The following is a 16,085-nucleotide window of genomic DNA, read 5'->3' on the forward strand; positions in this document are numbered from 1 at the left end:
GTTCCTCTTTGCCAGTTTTCGGGAAGCATCGTTCGAAGTCATTTGTACATAAAAATGGGTTTCCGAACGTGAAAAATCGATTTTTTTTTTCACCTCTAATTTAAGATGACATATTCACATTTTCCCCATTCTAGTTCTTCTGAGCTGGTTCAGAGTCTTTTAACTTGGATTATAGAAAAACCTAGAAAGCTTCAAACACTTAAGACCGACCCAAGCCCCCCACGAAGGGCGAGGGGAACTGCCTCTGACATTTCAAGTTTGCCAGATAGGCTTGGCACTTTTGTTCAATTTATCAAATATTTTTTATTAAATTATTACCCCCCCCCCCCACCAAAAAAAATCATATTTACGTACCTGGCAAGAGGGCCATCAATTTTTAGGTACAACCAGAATAATTAAAACGCTGGCACAGATGATAAGTTCAGAATGAAGGTTTGTAAAATCCACAAACTACATAAGAGGGAAACTAAAAAAAACATCTATTTTGACCACAAATTTGAAAGAGAAGTAGAGGGAAACCAAAAAGAGCATGCACTTTGAAAATGACAGTAGAGAGTGGAGGGAACCTAAAAAGAGCATACATTTTGAGAAAGACATAATAAAGAAGAGTGAAACTAAAAAGAGAAAGCACTTTTAAAATTACATTTTATATTAATTAGAGTTAAACTATAAAGAGAATGAACTTTTAAAATGACATTAGATAGTCGATGGAAACTAAAAATATCACAAATTTTGATAAATACATTATATAGAAGAGTGAAACTAAAAAGACAAAGAAATTTGAAAATGACAGTAGAGAGTAGAGGGACACAAAAAACAGCAAACATTTTTAGACAGACTGTCGATAGAAGAGTGACACCAAAAATAGCAATAAATTTGAAAATGACATTAGAGAGTAAGGGAAACAAAACAGGTAACTCAATTTTAAATTGACTGTAGAGATGAGTGACACTAAATATATAAAACAATTTGATAAATACAGTAAAGAGAACAGTGACACAAAAAAGAGCACTAAATTTTAAAATGACAGTAGAGACTAGAGGGAAACAAAACAGAGCACACAATTTGAGACAGACAGTACATAGAAGAGGGAAACGAAAAAGAGCACGCTTTTTTATAATTACAGAATAGATTAGAGGGAAACCAAAAAGAGCACGCATTTTGACAATGTCAGTCGAGAGGGTAGGGAAACTAAAAAGAGCACACATATTGATAAAGACATTATAGGTACGAGGGAAACCAAAAAGAGCACTCACTATGAAAATGACAGTAGAGACGAGAGGGACACTAAAAAGAGCACAAATTTTGAGTCATACAATATATAGAAGAGGGAAACAAAAAAGAGCAAGCACTTTGAAAATGACAGTAGAGAGTAGAGGGAAACCAAAATGAGCATGCACTTTGAAAATGACAGTAGAGAGTTGAGGGAAACTAAAAAGAGCACACATTTTGAGAAACTAAAACTAAAAAGAGCACGCACAATGAAAATGACAGTAGAGAGTTAGTAGAGGTTAACTAAAAAGAGCAAGAACTGTGAAAATGTCAGTAGAGAGTGGAGTGAAAATAAAAAGAGCACACATTTTGAGAAAGACAGTATATAGAAGAGGGAAACAAAAAAGAGCAATCTCTTTTAATATGACAGTAGAGAGTAGAGTGACACTAAAAAAAGCACACATTTTGATAAAGACAGGATTTAGTAGACGGAAACTAAAAAGAGCAAGAAATTTTAAAATGAGAGGAGAGAGTAGAGTGAAACAAAAAAGGTCACGCACTATGAAAATGACAGTAGAGAGTATAGTGACACTAAAAATATCACAGATTTTGAGACAGACATTATATAGAAGATTTAAAATAAAAAGAGAATGCAATTTGATAATGACAGTAGATTTGAGTGGGAAACAAAAAAGGGCACGCACTTTGAAAATGACAGTCGAGAGTAGAGGGAAACTAAAAAGAGCACACATTTTGAGACAGACGGTATATAGAAGAGCTAAACTAAATAGAGCAAGCACTTTTAAATTGACAGTAGAGAGTCGAGTGAAACCAAAAAGTTAACTCAATTTGAAAATGAGAGTAGAGTAGAGGGAAACCAAAAAGAGCACACATTTTGAAAAAGACAGTATATAGAAGAGGGAAACTAAAAAGAGCACAGATTTTGAAAAAGACAATAGACAGCAGAGTAAAACCAAAAAGAGCACACATTTTGAAAATGACAGTAGATACGAGAAGAAACCTAAAAATAGAACATATTGCCGTTTTTGATCGGCTAAATTAGCTACGAGAAATCATGAAGCAATTTGAGAGTTTTTTCAAGTGATATGGTTTGGATAGTATGCTTAAGTGCAAGGTAAGTACATTTTTACTATGGATTTAATCGATTTGACATCTGGATTGTTTTTATTGCCAACCCTAAATAAATGGGATTTCATTTAGCTTCTGAACAAGCCTTTATTCAAAATGATTGCAGAAAAGTGACACGATGCAAGCAGGGGAATAAATATTGTAATTTCATTTGCAGGTAAGACCATTTGCAGATTTGCAGTTATATCTTTCAAAGCCTAGCAATCAAATACGTTGATTGAAAATTTGATTTGAACAACAAGCTTAGTTAAACAATACTTTGCTTCCATTTAATTAGGACCAAATTTTATAGGAACTTTAAAGTTTTTAATTTACTTTTAATTGCTTACGCAAAATTTTATGAGAACTTTACGGTTTAGTTTCTGGTTTACAGTTAATGGCTTAAAATTTTTTTTATGGAAACTTTACGGTTTATAGTTAATGGTTTAGACAAAATTTTATGGGAGCTTAAATTTTATGGGAACTTTACGGTATAGTTTTTGTTTTACAGTTAATGGCTTAAACAACAATTTTATGGAAACTTTACTGTTTAGCTTTTGATTTAAATTTAATTGCTTAAAAAAAAATTTACGGAAAATTTAGGGTCTATAGTTTTTGGTTTATAGTTAATGGCTCAAACAAAATTTTATGGGAACTTTGCAGTTTAGTTTTCGTTTTACACTTAATGGCTTAAACAAAAATTTTATGGAAACTTTACGGTTTATAGTTTTTGGTTTACAGTTAATGGCTTAAACAAAATTTTATGGAAACTTTACGGTTTATAGTTTTTGGTTTACAGTTAATGGCTTAAACAAAACTTTATGGAAACTTTACGGTTTATTGTCTTAGGTTTACAGTGAATGGCTTGAACAAATTTTTGTGGAAAATTTACGGTTTATAGTTTTTGGTTTACAGTTAATGGATTAAAAAAAATTTTATGGGAGCTTTAAGGTTTATAGTTATAGGTTTAGTTAACGGCTTAAACAAATTTTAGGCGAATTTTAAGGTTTATAGTTTTGGGTTACGATGAATGGCTTCAGCAAAATTTTATGGAATCTTTACGGTTTAGTTTTTGCTTTACAGTTAATGACTTAAGCAAAATATTATGGGAGCTTTCTGGTTTATAATTTTTTGTCTAGAGATAATTGCTTAAACAATATTTTATGTGAACTTTACAGTTTATAATTTTAGGTTTACAGTTAATGGCTGAAATAAAATTTTTCGGGAACTTTGTCGTTTATAGCTTTTGGTTTAAAGTTAATGGCTGAAAAAATTTTTATGGGAACTTAATTTTTAATTTCTGGTCTGCACTTAGTGGCTTAAAATAAATGTTATGGGAACTTTACGGTTTATAGTTTTTGGTTTACAGTAAATGGCTTAATCAAAATTCATAGTTTATGGTCATTCAAAATTTGATATTAAAAAAATATGTCAAGGTCCCCAATGCTTACGACTTAGAGTTCGTGATTTAACCCAAATTTACAGCTTATGGCTTTCAGTTGTTCAAAATTAGATATTGAAAAAATATGCAAAGAGCTCCAATTCCTTTACTTACGATTTATGCTTAATGGTTTAATCCGAATTATGAATTTTACAACTGCTTCTGCGTGTGGTAAATCTTTAAATGAGTTTCAAATAAAGATTTCCCAAGCATACAGTCGTATTTCGAAATGGATTGATGCAAATAAACTAGTACTTAATAAGAAAAAACTAAACTTATTATTCTTTGTAGAGTTGGGTGCAGGTTTCCACAACTGACTAACATTTGCGTCAACTGACTAACATGCTTGAAGATGGTTTATCGTCTATTGAAAGAGCCTGGTATTCGTTATCTAGGTGTGGTTATCGACGAGAATCTTTCATGGAAGGATCACATAATGTAATTTCAAATAATCATATATCACATAAATGTTGTTCGTGCCTAAGCATAACGAGGCGTTGGTATTATGAACCGGCTAAAACATTTAGTTCCTTACTCCGCACTTAAGTCACTTAATTTTACTTTAGAACAATCTCATTTTGATTATGCGGAATTGATTACCTAAATACACTTCAGTCTAATAATATCATTCCACTTCAAAAGATACAGAATACGGCTGATCGTGTCCTTAAGAGCTTTAAAAATTAAAAATTTATTTTGGTGTAGGATGGTGTCTTGTATTTATAATTTTTTGATTGTTTGGGTATGGTCTTTCTGCACTCCCTGCCCACTGTAGCCTGATAATTGGTATTATTATTGTTATGTTATATTGTTATCTCTTACTAGGTTGATAGATGCCGCTGAATCACGGATGTTTAGGTATTGTCTTTCTGTACTCCCTGCCCAAGGAAGACTGATAATTGGCATTGTTATTGTTATGTTACATTGTTATGTTAAGTTATATTATATTTTTATTGTTATATTGTTATAGTCTTTCTGCATTCCCTGCCCACTGTAGCCTGATAATTGGTATTGTTATTGTTATGTTATATTGTTATTGGTATTGTTATGTAATGTTATATTTTATATTATATTGTTATGTTATAGTGTAATGGTCTTTCTGCACTCCCTGCCCACTGTAGCCTGATAATTTGTATTGTTATTGTTATGTTATATTTTTATTTTTATTTTAGATTATATTGTTATTTATCTTGTCTTTCTGCATTCTGTTCCCACTGTAGCCTGATAATTTGTATTGTTATGTAATGTTATATGTTATTTTATATTGTTATTGTCTTTCTGCACTCCCTTCCCACTGTAGCCTGATAATTGGTATTGTTATGTAATCTTATATTGCTATTTTATTGATACACACCATGACTACTGTAGCCTGATAATAGGTATTGGTATTGTTATTTTATTTTGTGTTAGATGTTATATTATATTGTTATTGTTATGGTCTTTCTGCACTCCCTTCCCACTGTAGCCTGATATTTGTTATTGTTATTGTTATGTCACATTTTTATTGTTTTTTTTTTTATTATATTGTTATGGTCTTTCTGATCTCCCTTCCCACTGTAGCCTGATAATTGGTATTGTTATGTAATGTTATATTATATTGTTATGGTTTTGCTTCACACCCTGCCCACTGTAGCCTGATAATTAGTATTGTCTCAAACGAACATGTGCTGGCGATATGTTGAGTGGCAAGTCAATGGTATATAGTGGCAAGTCAATGTAGCGCCGTAGATGTTAGACTTTTACAGTGAGAGAAGGAGGCGATACCCAAACTCTTGTCTGTAGTGATTTTTGTTCGTTTCAAGCTTGATTTGCATATTCAATTAAAGTTTCACTCGTTTTAAGATTTATTTATTCATTTACATTAATATCTAATGCATATTTGTTTGCATTGATTGTTTATTTAATTTCTGTTCGTTTTAAGTTTCATTTATACATCAATAGCAAAATATTTTTTTTTCGTTTTAAGCTTGATTTATATTCAATCTTCAATCATTATTCGCTTTAAGATCTATCTATTCATTTATATTATTACTTGTTGTATATTTTTGCCATGATTGTTTATTTTATTTCTGTTAATTTTGGGTTTAATTTATTCTTGAATAGTAATTTCTGGTCGTTTGAGCTTGAATTTTAACAGGTATTTGTACCTGCTGAGCTTAAGTTAATGGCCTTTACTTTTCTTTGAAAAGATTATTTTTCGGAAAGTTTTTTTAGTTAATAATAAAAAATACAGGCAAATATAGTTGTGTTTGTTTCAGTAATATAATGAATTATTTTTTCTCGTTGGACCCAGCCCCAAATAGGCACCTGGAGAAATCTGGGAGAAAAACACAGGAAGTGTCGGATGATTTACCCACATCCGTCCATTGCACTTCGGCCGAAAGCAGTGAATCAGGACATCGGCACCTGCACAACGCCGACCATTGGTCAGCATGCGATAAAGTTTTTATTTAAAGTTTTTTAAGCATACGAGCTTTGCTTCCCGCCAACAGAAAAATATTTAAAGTTCTGGATTTTATTGCTATTGTAATAAAGAACGGTTTATGATTTTAAGTTGTTCAAAAACGCCAGAAACTCCAGTTCCGTTGCTCAAGGTTTATGATTAAAGTTTTAAACCAAATTACGGCTTATGGTAATCAAATTTAAGGTTTATGGCTTTCAGTTGTTCAAAATAAAAGGTACCTTGAAATGCTTGGCTAAATGTTATCCTTATTACTGCCCACTGGAAAATAATGGGAGTATAGATATAACAGTTGGGAGGCCGAGGGGTTGGAAAACAATGGGAAATATAGTAAAAACACGAAAATAAAATAAAAGTACCTTGCAATGCTTAGCTATAGTTGAATCTCGTTATTTTTCCTTGTGGAATAATGGAAGTATAGAAATAATGGTTGGGAGCTTGAGAGCTTCGGAAATAATGGAAAATATGGTAAAAAAAGAAGAAAAATATCAAACATAAAATAAAAGGTACCTTGCAATACTTGACTATATTTTAACCTAATTATTTACTCTTCAGAAATAATAAAGGCATTGAAATAAATAAAATAATGGTTGGGAGATAGAGAAGTTAAAAAATATTGGCAAATATATTAAAAAAAGAAAAAAAAAATTAAAAACAAAAGACAAGTTACCTTTCAATGCTTGGATATATTTTAACCTCATTATTTCCCCTTCAGAAATAAAAAAAAATCAAGGAAGTGAAAAAATAAATAAAAATTGGGAGGTTAAAAGGCCGAGAAATAATGGAAAATATGGTAAGAAAAAGGAAAAAGATCAAACATAGAATAAGTTACCTTGCATTTTTTATCGGATAAAGATTATATTCCATTTTTCCTATTCGTAATAATTATACTAAGCAATTGTGTTTTTCATAGCTTTTAGTTCCATATTAATATTTTTTTTATTATTCTTAAAAAAAAAAAACTAACAAAAAAATAATGTAAATTTTTAATAAAAAACATATTATTTTAACTAATTTAGCCAGGAGTTACTATAAATTTACATACATACAAGACAACAACATAACGTTTTTTTTGTATTAAAGGTGACATCTAACAATGGCAATGAAAAATAAATAGAGAAACACGTATTGATTTATTTCAGCAGGGGGGGGGATAAAGTAAACAACCAATAAACCGTCAAAGATGTGTGGTAAAGTCCAGTTCGACGGTTGTCCCCAGAAAATCAGAACGAATCCACCTTCTACCAGTGAGATACAAGAAGCAGCAAAGAAACTGAAAAATAGAAAATCACCGGGACTGGACCGCATGTCTGCAGAGATGATAAAGGCATCGGATTTGAACAACAACCAAAGTACCATCCTACTAGCAACACACTTATTAGGATATTCAAAAAAGGAGACGCCACCGAGCCAGGTAACTGGCGGCCAGGTAACTGGCGGGGTATGAGTTTACTGTCAATACCCGGGAAGATGCTTTTACACACTATCCTACAGAGGATCTGAAAACAACTTTATCGACACCTCCGAGACAAACAGTATGGCTTCCAGCCAAATCGCTCATGTGCGGACCTTATATTTTCGATTAGACTTCAAGCTGAAGAAAGCATAGATTGGCGTTCGAATATCTATATGATCTTTGTTGACTTCAAGAAGGCATTCTATTCTGTAGATCATGAAAGCCTATGGAAGATTCTCATCCATTATGGAACCCCTGAGAAAATAATGACGATTACTACCGCCATGTATGAGGGCAGCTAATGTGACATAAAGACACTACAGACCAAAACTCGTTTCTTCCGCATTTTGTCAGGAGTAAAACAGGGGTGTGTTCTACTACCATTACTTTTTGTGATATTGTTTAATTACATTTTGCGGAACACAGAGACAAGAAGCATCAGATTAAGCCGAAGTCCAGGTCAATGATATCGACTCTGCAGAAGACATGGCAGTGTTTAAGTCAAGAAAAGTCAAGAAAAAGCGGCTTCAAGAATTACTAGACGAGGTCACTGTAAAAGCAAATCATCTTATCCCAAGTGTGAATGCTAAGAAAACCAAACGGATGGCAACAAGTGACTCTCCTCTGTCTATAAATGTGGCAACCAAGATGTTGAAAAGATTATCCAGTTCAAATACATAGGAAGTATCATCAAGAACACAGCTTGATAGTGTGAGAAGTACTCACCAGAATAGCTGTAGGTGAGAGGCATTCATTACAAGAATAGGACAGGCAAATGGTGCCTTCAACATTCTACATCAAGTAAGGAGATCTCAGAGATTTTCTTTACGCCTGAATACGTTGAGTTCAGCGATGGCCTCTGAGTACTGGTATACTCTCAACACTAATAGAAAGCGAAGAAATGATACACATATAGAAATGATACACAGCAAGACAGAGTTTGATTAGTCTGGGTCTATCCCTCATCAAGCCACACCTGAGCGTCCGCACAACTGTCAACTCACTGCACCGAGAACTTCACCACCCATCACATAAAATGCTTAAAACTTTGTCGGTTGGTACTACACTGCTTCAATCTGGTCGCTAACCTAAGCGATTTTTCCTTTTGTCCTCATACAGCCTATCACAATGTTACAAGGGTTTGCAGCGTCTGCAGTGACCCGCTGCAAAGGCAACACAAAAACACGTGCATTTTCTCAGTTTTCAAAAAAAAATATAATGCATTGCAATAACCCGATATTTCAGAGAGAACCTAAATAAACTAATTAACTAGCTTAATTAGCTAAAACAAAATTAAACTAAATAAACTAGTAACAGAGCCTGTCAAATACAGCCATAAATAAAGAAAAAAAACGTAGCTTTACTTTTTTTTATCAGTACCGGAGAAATTTGTTTTTGCCCTCTTCCTCCCAATTCAAAATTCAAAGGGATGTCGCTGGGACGTATGCTGGGGCATGTATCAAAACCATATGCAAGGGCAGGGGCTTTGTGACCCATCAGCTCCCCTCCCTTTCAAGAATCCTAAATTTACTAGATTTCTATGGGTTTCTCACCCAAATTATCAAATGACATTTACCAAACGAATTTTTTGTTGGGCTTGTAAAAAGAATGAATACTATTGGATACGTGTGATTTCTTTTTTAAAGCTAATTTTATATCTTTTTTTTTATACTGAACAACTGAAAAAACTTGGAGGGGGGGGGGTATCAAACGCATTTAACACGAAATTAAAAAAAAATTTATTTATTATCCTTTGGACTCTTCCTTGGGATTTACCTTGGTCCCTCCGCACTGCCACCAAGAAAAGACAGAAATTCGATACAGTTTTTTGGGATCTAATTGAATCAGGAGTGGTTATTATATTTGGAAAGATCATTGAATACCAAATCTAATTACATGAATCTATATTTCCTATCTGATTCCCGCTTTTTAATAAACCTTTATTGTCCTAAGCTGTGGTTGCTATACTAGTCACTTTTCAAAATAATTTTAAGAAGACACATTCAGTTTTCAGGTTCTAAGACATTAGAATTATGTGAATTTTTTAGCTTAACATTAATGAACTTATTTATAACCGATGTATACAAAAAGAGCATAAAGGTAGAGTAAAAAAGAAGAAGAAAATAAACAAGAGCAAAAATCTATGATCAAAGAACATTTTGTCGTACCACAACCTGTTAAAATTTTTAATAATCTAAGTAATTAATTTAGAAAAATCTAAAAAAAAGAAGAATCTTAAATAAACCTTAATTAAATAATAATATGAGTTAATTAAATAATAATAAATAATAATAATTAAATAATAATCTTAAATAATCTTAAAGAACCTTTAATAAAGAATCTAATTCAATTTAAAAATTTAATAAGCAGTTTAAAACTGCTGACTTGCAGTATCACACTAAAAAATGTGCATTGTAAGAAATGCTATGGCGTCAATCCTATTGCCATAAAACTGACACTTACCATCGCCCAAACTGACCGCAATTATCCCCGGAATTAAGTCACATCCGAGATGCAATTATTTATCACACTCTTTAAACTATAACGTCCACAATACTCAGAAATGCGGCCATGTCAATCTTGACAATACTTCCATAAAACTAATTTTTACCGTTGTCCGAACTGGTTACAGGTTGATCATCTGACTTGAGGATCACATGACTCAGGGGTTTGATTTGTGTGTGTCATTGTGCACCCGATTCCATTACAACCTAGTAGGAGTCAGTACATATTGAAACGTCAAGATGTTAGAAGTGTTAAATGATAAATTTGTCTCGTTTCCCTAAGTAAAAGGATTTTAGCTTAGAAAAAGTGAAGCATTTTGGCTATTGCGCTCATCAGTTTTATGCTTGTAAGAAGATGGATGAGGTGATGATGGAAATGTTGAGGGAGGTACGGAAAAAATTAAGACTGAAGCGAAGAAGATAACTTTTCAAGGCTGGAAAAGGTCCGAAACAGCGAAAGTTATCATTTATAGTATTATAACCCTTTCTAATAACATTGCTTTTAATTATTCCGATACAGAAAGTAACCACCACGCCAACCCTACAAGCAGCCCCGACGGTACCTTAGCTTATGCTAATTGTAAATACCTTTATATTCTCGATTTTGTTACCAATGTGAAGCCAAAACTAGTAAATAATAATTCCCTTAATGTTCTTTGTTTCAACATCAAAAGCATCCAGGAAAAGTGGCTCAAGTTTAAAGATTTAATTTCGTTCAATGGTGTCTGCCCTTTTGACGTTATAGGATTAACAGAGACATGGCCCTCGGATAATGATGACACTAGTGATTTTCCACTCCCTGGTTACCAAATAATCCATATGTGCAGGAGATTGACTAAGTGTTCTGGGGGTAACTCACTTTACATCCGTTCGAATGTAAATTTACCAGGCTATCAGAGTCCGAATCAACTTTCTCTACACAAATAAATCTCAGATGTATTTATTCAATAATTGTTAACACAGTTATCGGCCGAATTTCCTATAGACTCTCCTTGTTTTATAAACCTTCTCCATTTCTGACCTCATAGTTTTGTAATCTATTTGATGATTTCTCTAGTTTTATTAATCTACCCCATAAAAGGCAATAGCTCTTGGGGACTTTAATTGTAACCTACTCAATGTTGGTAAAAATATTGAATCTGACACTTTTTTTGAATCAGTGACCACGGGTGGTCTTCTATCCACAATTTTTTCACTATTAGAGTTGATCCTGTGAGATCAAGTTCAACATTAATTGATAACATTTTTGTATCTACTTCCCTGGGAAATGGCCTGTCCTCAGATATAAAGTTTTCGGATCTGTTAAACCACTTTCCTATTTACTTGTCACTACCTTCGCAACCACTACCTCTACGCTCTAAAATTAATATCCCAACTAGACCCCGGCACCACGCCGGCAGATCGACCGAACGCCGCCGACAAGAGGCCCGGTCAACCGCCACCGAAGTGACGCAATGCCGCCGGCGCGCCGCCACCACCAGAGGTGGCGGCGTTCGGTCGACGTTAAATTAATTTTACGGCAATTCTTTATTGCGTCAACCGCAAAGTCGGAGCTTTTCCTTCTCATGTGGTTTAGTATTTCGATTTTCCTGATTAGAAATCAAGCAAGGGTTGTAGTATCCCCGAATTGTCGGGTGTTTCCCCAAAAATCAATGTGTCACCCCGAAAAAAAATTTGGTTCCCAATATCCCAGAAAACCATGCAATTATGGTGCCAATCCTAGCGAGTTATCACCAGTGATTTTCCCAGCCAAATATTACTTTGCATAACATAATACTTCACTATTCTCTTGTTCGTTAATGTTCGTCTCTTTTGTTACTTTGCATAAAAACCAGACAGATGCAATATGCAAATGCAAATATTGCAATATACACAGTTCTTCATATGTTGACAAAAAAAAGGATCGTCTTTATGAAATGACTTTAAATAATTTCGAATGCAGTTTCCCAAGCGCTATTTCTTACATCATTCGTAGTCAATAATTTTTCAGCGTTCAGTTGGATTTTGAAATTGATAGCCGACAGGTTGTTTCTACAGCTGAATTATAAGTTTGCAGAATTTTTTTTTCTTTTGATTTTTTTATATAATATTTTATTAATTTTTAATAATAAAATTTCTAACGCATTATATAAAATATATTGTTATTACTTAACTAATTTCCCCCCCCCCCCCAAAAAAAAACAACATTTTATTTAGAAAAAAATAAGAAATATAATACGATATTGAACCGTATTGGTAATTAAATATTTAAACGGAATTTAACCCAAAAAAAAGCTTCATAAATAAATTGTAAATTATTGCCTATAGGGGTGTGGGGGTTTAGGGGGCTATCATTTTTAAATGATAATAACTCATTTTTTTCATTGAAAGGAGGGATGCCAAAAAGATAATTAGTTTTTTCATTTAAAGTGGAGACAGAAGAAAATGATATTAAATTCCCTGGGAAACCATTGAAATATTTCGATAGACCCAGGGCCCCCCATTGGGACTTGTTCATTGTCTTGGGTATTTTGCGATTTCTCATAGGCTACTGGCCTAATTTGGCTTTTACGTGTGCTCCCTTTTAATTAGATTCTTTGGATCTTATTGAATGCAGCGGCGAATCTATGACTCAGTTTTAAAATAATTTGAGGTATATCTGAATAATTTCTACATATTTTTTGTATTATTTGTACAACTTTAATAATACCCTATATTTTTTTTTCAATTAAAGATAAGCTGTTTATCTTTATTTTATATGTTTGTTTGAACAATAGTGACCTAGTTAATTATTACGTAAATTATTTTTCTAATGTAAAGCTGAGACAGCATACTATCAAGGTGGTATCCAGAGGGGGGGGGGTAGTGAGCTATCATATTTAAAGGATAATACCTCGATTTTATTTTATTTTTTTAAAGCAGGGATGCCAATAAGTTTTTTTTTTTTATTTAAAGCAAAGACGGTATCCTATCAAGATGGTATCCAGGGGGGGGGGGGGGTATAGGGAGTGAGTATAATTAACTTATAGTACATTAATTTTTTTTATTTAAATAAGGGATGACAAAAATTTGAAAAGTTGAAAAAGATTAACAAGATTTTAATGAGTTATACTTGATACAGCACCTGTATAGTTTTATCGTCCAAAGGGAAAGGGACATTTGCGTCCGACCCGTTTTTTTTTCTTATTTATGAAACGGGTTTACTTTGAAAAAATTCATTCATAAGTGACATGCAGATTAACACTAAAACAACATAGTGTGACGAAAGCAAAACCAACCTCCCCACCTACCGCTGCGCTCGAGTGGCAATGGCGCCCTTGGTCCAGTGCCCAAGTTACATTAAAAGGCCAGGTCATAATAAAAGCTTTCAATTTGGGAGGTTCAAAGAGGAGTCTTTGACAGTCTTGTGACCTCAGGGTACTAGATGTTGCAAGGTTCTTCCGTATCTACAGTGGTTTAAAAAATTCGATCACCCCAACAAATGATTACCAAAAATATGAACAAACATATCATATTTAACTTTTGTTATATTATAACACTTTTTTAAAGAAATTCAATAAAATCAAAAAAGTCTAAATATCCATAACTACGCTTGAAATCTATTTAAAAATGAAACTCTTAGGAGATTTTCATGGATATAACAATAGCAGAAGCTTTGAGACTGGGTGGGGATGACAGGGGAGTCTGAGTATTTTGACCCGGGATGACTTATTGTTGCGAATTTCTTAAATTTGGTAATTTTTGTAATCATTTGGAAATGTTCATCAGGCATTTCTCAATTAGATAAATTTAATCCTTTTAGATACAGTTTATAATTTAACTGATATTAGGTATTTACAAGTTTATAATTTGGAATGAATCCCCAAAAGAAAAAATGAATAATATCCAAGAGAGTAGCCAAAAGCAATAAAAAAGCAGCAGTTAAGCCTTAGCCAACATGACATATATTCTATAAAGAAGCCAAAAAAACCTTTAAAATGCATTTTTTTAAATTGTTATTAAAAACCTATTTTTAATATAAGAATGCTTTTTAGGAATCCAAAAGAGCAAAAAAAAAACAATCAATATCAAAGTCGCCCATTTCAACTGTTTTAAAGGTGAAAAAACAGATACAGGCAAAGGGCATTATGAAACAATTAAGCTTCTAAGTTCAAAGTTATTTTCAAAGTTTTTACCCAGATAACAGACGAATTTTGTGATACGGTATTTGAAGTTTTTAATGCAGTAATGCTCGATGAAAAAATATCTGTTAATTTTGATAATTATTTACGTTAAGAATAAATAGCTAATAGATACTTCAGCTACTCGGATTATGCAAGTGTTCTGAAACGCCCCAGCCATTTCGTTTCTACCAGATTTCTACTTCTCTTGATGAATAACGAAGAAAACCAGTTTCCAGCCAGCGACTTGTGAAAGTTTGAACCCATGAGTAGGCTCAAATCTGTTGTAGATTTAAGCTGTGATTTGAGAAAGACTGATGAAAACATTAATGTTTGCGGTCAAAATTGATCGCGCCGGCGGCACGCCACCGACACCTTACTGGCGGCACAGCGGCCGTTCGCTGTTTTGGCCCCGCCGCCACCGGTCTTCCCTCATCGACGCGGTACCGGAGTCTAATCCCAACACCTACTAGAAATTTCAGCTCTACAAATACAACCCATTTTATCGATTACCCAAGAACCACTGACTAGTCCGATGTTTTAAATTGTCAAGAGGTAAATTCTGCCACAAATGGTTTTGCGCAACGGCTAAGTGAGATTATCCATTCAACTTTTCCTATTCGTAAACCTAAACGGAAAACTATCCCTCTATCCCCCTGGATGTCACACAGCCTCATTGTCTCCTCATATCGTAATAACAAATTATATAAGTTAGCCTGTAAGACCTGTATAAGTTAACCTGTAGCCTGGAATATTGACCCATCAAATTCCAAAAATTATAAAAACTTATACAATAAACTCATACTTGAAACAAAGAAAAATTAAAATTATAAAACAAGTCTCAATTGCAAAGGAAACCTGAAAAAGATTTGGTCCACAATTAATGTTATACTCTCAACAAATAGAAAATTACAGTCTTACCTATTCGCCTTAAAGACACACATGGCAGATTCATTGACCTTTTACATGCACCTGACGTATTTAATAATTATTTTTCCTCATACTGACTCCCGTTCCTCCTTACAGGCTGTACTGTCTTGCTTCAATTCTAGATCCATGTTTCTCTGCCCAACTGATAGCAACAAGGTACTTCAAATCCTCGGTTCTCTCCCTATTAGTTTTAAACCTGACTGTCTTGGATCAAGGAATAATCTCCTGAAGACCATGTCTCCTTTTGTTTACGAGCCCATCAAGCATATTGCCAACCTATCTTTAACCCACAGAGTTTTCCCTGATTTACTAAAGTCAGCGATTGTTATTCCAGTTCTTAAAAAGGGTGATCCAACTAAGATAGGTCCAACTGAATTATCATCCAATCTCAATTCTTCCTGTTATATCCAAATTGCTCGAGAGAATTATGTTCAGACGTCTGTCTCCCTTTCTATTTGGCAGCCAGCACTCCGTTTCCTTGATTTATCCTCACCAATATGGCTTTCGGCCGAAATTTTCCACTTCTCATGCTCTAATTGACGCCACAAAGTTCATACGCTCACAACTCGACCTTTAAAAACTGTATTAGGCTTATTTTTGGATTTCTCTAAGGTCTTTGACACGGTCGATCACAGTATTTTAATAAATAAATTAAACAGTTATGGAATTCGTGGTGTTCCCCTATCTTCGTTTGACTCTTATCTATCTGGAAGGCTACAAAGTGTGAGCTTAGGTGGAGTATTCTCTCAACCCTTACCTGTCCAAAGGGGTGTCCCACAAGGCTCCGTTCTAGGCCCGATTTTATTTCTCCTAT

At 33.7% G+C, this 16,085-nt stretch overlaps 1 protein-coding gene across 1 annotated transcript in view; it reads left to right on the top strand.

Annotated features, from left to right (window-relative positions):
• The window catches only part of LOC148949329 (retinoblastoma-binding protein 5 homolog), a 327,298-nt gene that overhangs the window by 237,333 nt on the left and 73,880 nt on the right, over positions 1 to 16,085 (top strand). The window lies entirely within an intron of this gene.

This window comes from Artemia sp. Qi Xiang Cuo, chromosome 8, assembly GCF_049724085.1.
Source record: "Artemia sp. Qi Xiang Cuo chromosome 8, ASM4972408v1, whole genome shotgun sequence".
NCBI lineage: Eukaryota > Metazoa > Arthropoda > Branchiopoda > Anostraca > Artemiidae > Artemia > Artemia sp. Qi Xiang Cuo.